Source organism: Mesoplodon densirostris, chromosome 6, assembly GCF_025265405.1.
Source record: "Mesoplodon densirostris isolate mMesDen1 chromosome 6, mMesDen1 primary haplotype, whole genome shotgun sequence".
Classification (NCBI taxonomy): domain Eukaryota; kingdom Metazoa; phylum Chordata; class Mammalia; order Artiodactyla; family Ziphiidae; genus Mesoplodon; species Mesoplodon densirostris.
Window position 1 is genome coordinate 113,853,464 of NC_082666.1, and position 4,104 is coordinate 113,857,567.

The window sequence follows — 4,104 nt, forward strand, 5'->3', positions numbered from 1 at the left end:
TCTGAGCCACCCTGAGCTGACAACAGCTCCTGACACCTTCGCAGGTCCCCCAAACCCCATCCCCCTATTTGTCAGACTCTGCCAGCAGAGAGGGAGTGAAGCAGGCAGCTCAGTTCCCAGGCTATTCCCCAATTTGCTGACCAACACCAACAGGCTGTTCCCTGTTCTTCCATGAAAAGTTGGAACCCACATCACAGAAAAGTGATGAAGTTTAACAGGGAAAACCACGAAGTCAGATTTCTACCAGCCAAGAGAATTTTAGACCTTCACTCTTCACTGGGCCACTTTGGGATTGCAGGGACCTCTTAGAGGACTGTCCTGGCAGGTGTTCAGTAACCCATCGTAGAAAACATCGGTCCACGCTGTTTGGCTTCATTGGAGAAACCCAACCTGCTGGAACTCAGGTGAAGCTCCGACCTTAACTTCCTGTTCCAGGCCCCCAAATGATTCCAAGTCCCCTAAGTCAGAGCCCTGATAAAGAGGGGCACCAGTGATGGGCCACACAATGGGAATGGATTGCACTTTTCAATATTGTCAATGCCTTGACCTCCGTGGGCCCCATTTCAGATGAATGCAGCCATGTTCTGGGAATGCAGCCTGGACATGAGCCTTTTTAAGGCTCCAGCTGATTCTGCTGTGCAGTCCGTCCTGGTACCCAGTGGTATTAGACAAAGACATCTGGGCTGGCCACTTTCTGGGTGCTCTTTTCTGAGTCAGGGACTTTTCATTTGTAAAATAAGGAGTTAATAATCACAGCTATCTCAAAAGTTGGTTGTTTTTACTTTTTATTTTTATATCAGTCCTGTGTCTTTATTAAAGAGAGTTAGAAAGAGACTAGGTCTGGCAACCAAGGAGTGAGGTACTGGCCAGAAAGGTGGGGACGCAAGGGAAGACTGATGGGCTGGGAGGGGCCGAGGATACCAGGTGCTGGCAGCAGCTGAGGAGGTGCCTGAGGGTGAGGTTTCAGGCACTGGGGTCAGAGGGGGTGGTGTGTTGGGTGATCAGCTGGTTCCGCAGGGCATCTAGGATAGATTGGGCGGGCCTGGAATCTCCCTAGATCTTCCAGTGGTCCTGATCCTGTGAGTTGCCTTCCATGTCCACCTCACTGACCTCTCCATCATCGGGTGACTCATTGTAGTCACTCATCTCACCCATGCCCTGCATGTCCTCATCAACCTCTCAGCCCTCTTCATCATCTTCATCCTCATCTTCCTCTTCCTCGTCATCATAGTGCCAGGCCTGATGCTGCAGCCCTGTCTCCTCCACACAGGGTCGATCCAGCTTAAACCACAAGGTCTCAGTCACACAGAGGAAGGGCGAGGGGAACAAGGTGCGCATGGCTTCCAGACTGGGTTTGAGTCCTGGCTCCACCACTTACTAGCTGTTTGACCTTGGCCGAGTCACTTAACCTCTCCGAGCCTCAGTTTCCTCATTGCACCAGGAGGTGGCAGCTGGAGGCGACCCAGAAGCACTTCACTTTCAGAAGTTGGTTGTTTTTAGGCTTAAAATAGAAAATATATCTGAAAAGCCTTTGCCAGCTGTATTATGCAAATGCAACTTCTATTACAGTGGGCTCAAAAATGACACTGCACATACCTAGTCTACCAAAGCAGGGTAAACCATTTGTGTGCCTGAGCAATGCTCTGGCCATTCACACACTGTTTGCGTTTTTTACTATAAAGCCCTTTGTGTGCTGGTCTGCTCAGTGGTCAGAGGTGCAACCCATGGGCTGCTGCAGGGCATCATAGATACATTCATTTCTCTGACCCATGAGTGCTCACTGGGTGCTCTCCAAAAGTTGAGAATGGGGAGAGAGGAAAACTATGATCCCCACAGACTCTAATTCCACCCTCAAGTGATGTGGATAAGTAGTCTAACTTTGTTTTCTCTCCTGATGAAGACTCCAAGAATCACCAGTGGCCTGAGGCTTCACCCAAGGACCAGGAAGTGTCCCCACCTCCGTTGGCCATGCAGGTAGTTGTCTTTGGGAAAACCTGGGCCGTGGTTGGCTTCCAAGTGCCATGCACTGTCGCTCTGCTGGTTAGGCTGGTTCCTCAGGGGCAGGAGGACAGGAAATTGCAACAAAAGTCCAAGTTCCACTGAAGTGGTACCTGTAGGTCCGGAAAGGATGCCCCCTACTCTCGGTGGACCCGATTCTCGCCTGACTTGGGGCTTCCCAGCACCCACCCCACCCTCTCACCGCAGAGCAGGGGGTCAATCTCTGTGCAGTGCAGGGAAAGCAGACCTTTCCTTGTGCACTGAAATACTTGGCTCTTTCAAAGACGTCAGTAACAGTGTGTCAGGCCCCAGGTCCATGCAAGTCAGCAGGATAAACCTGTTCTACACACTGAGAACTGAAATGGGAAAAGCAGTTAAAGCTGGTTAATAAGAGAAAGTTATTTTCATGTTGAGAAAAGTATTACAAGTCCAGGAAGTTCTGAAAAAAAGAATAGACACAGACACCTGTTTGACAGAGTCACACGCACACACACATACACACAAAGAATCCCTGGGGAAACATTACAAAAGAATACAGGTCCCATGAGCCAACTGTGGACCCTGTGTTTCCAAATGATAACATACAGAAGTAGGAATTCGGAAAAGAATGAACTCTCTGGCAGTTTAGCCAGCGAGTTCTCATCGCAGAACATTCAGGAAAGGATGTCGTACTAACTTTAAGAGAAGAGTGTCCCAGAATGAACAAATGTCTAAAAGTTTTGATTGCAGAGTAAAGTCAATTGATGTGGTTCTCTGTTCCATGCTATGCTTTACCTCGGCAGCCCTTTTCTTTGGAGAGATCTCCTCCACTCAGTTCTGTCCATCTCAGGACAGAACTCATCTCTGAGCCAAGGAGAGTCTGCTCGGGTCCAAGTGTCCTGATACCCGTTGTGTGTTTAGGTCACTTTTTTTTTCTGTCTGATTTCCCTGCCATGTTCATAATCGCGTGAGGTGCAAAGTGCTGGTAACTGGGATTAGCTTCCTCAAGCATCCTCTTTTCTTTCTTCTTCAGGGTTGAATGCTGACAGAAGTAAGAAGAGGTGGGGAGGGATGGGGCAGGCTGGAGGCTTATCAGGCAGCTCGTGCCCCTCAATTCTGATAGGTGCTGGGGGTGGCAGCATGCTGCAGTGTAAGGTTGCTCACCTGGGCACCCTGGCAGGCAGAAAGCTCCCTGGGAACACATCCAGTGTCCAGGGGTCCTGCTCTCCCAAGTGCCTTCAGTATGAGAGGAGACACTTTTCTGGATGTTCTCCAAGCATCTCCAGGTGCATCATGACATCAAAAACTCGCTTCCTGCACAGCAGATGCAGATGACTCGTCTACTTCTGTGAAAATCACTTTCTTTCTGGAACAACCCACCTGAGAAGGACTCGAATTCAACAAAATGGTTTTCTTTTTTTTTTTTAACATCTTTATTGGAGTATAATTGCTTTACAATGGTGTGTTAGTTTCTGCTGTATAACAATGTGAATCAGCTATACATATACATATATCCCCATATGCCTTCCCTCTTGCATCTCCCTCTCACCCTCCCTATCCCACCCCTCTAGGTTGATTTGTGACCCAAGATATGATCTATCCTGGAGAATGTTCCATGAGCACTTGAGAAGAAAGTGTATTCTGTTGTTTTTGGTTGGAATGCCCTATACATATCAATTTCAATTAGGTCTATCTTGTTTAATGTGTCATTTAAAGCTTGTGTTTCCTTATTTATTTTCATTTTGGATGATCTGTCCATTCGTGAAAGTGGGGTGTTAAAGTCCCCTACTATGATTGTGTTACTATCGATTTCCCCTTTTATGGCTTTTAGCATTTGTCTTATGTATTGAGTGCTCCTATATTGGGTGCATAAATATTACAATTGTTATATTTTCTTGGATTGATCCCTTGATCATTATGTAGTGTCCTTCTTTGTCTCTTTAATAATAGTCTTTATTTTAAAGTCTATTTTGTCTGATATGAGAATTGCTACTCCAGCTTTCTTTTGATTTCCATTTGCATGGAACATCTTTTTCCATCCCCTAACTTTCAGTTAGTATATGTCCCTAGGTCTGAAGTGGGTCTCTTGTAGACAGCATATATACGGGTCATGTTTTTGTATCCATT

At 47.0% G+C, this 4,104-nt stretch overlaps 1 pseudogene; it reads right to left on the reverse strand.

The window, feature by feature from the left end:
• Window positions 1-1,053: 1,053 nt before the first annotated feature.
• Window positions 1,054-1,365, reverse strand: LOC132492375 (anaphase-promoting complex subunit 15-like; annotated as a pseudogene).
• Window positions 1,366-4,104: the final 2,739 nt, after the last annotated feature.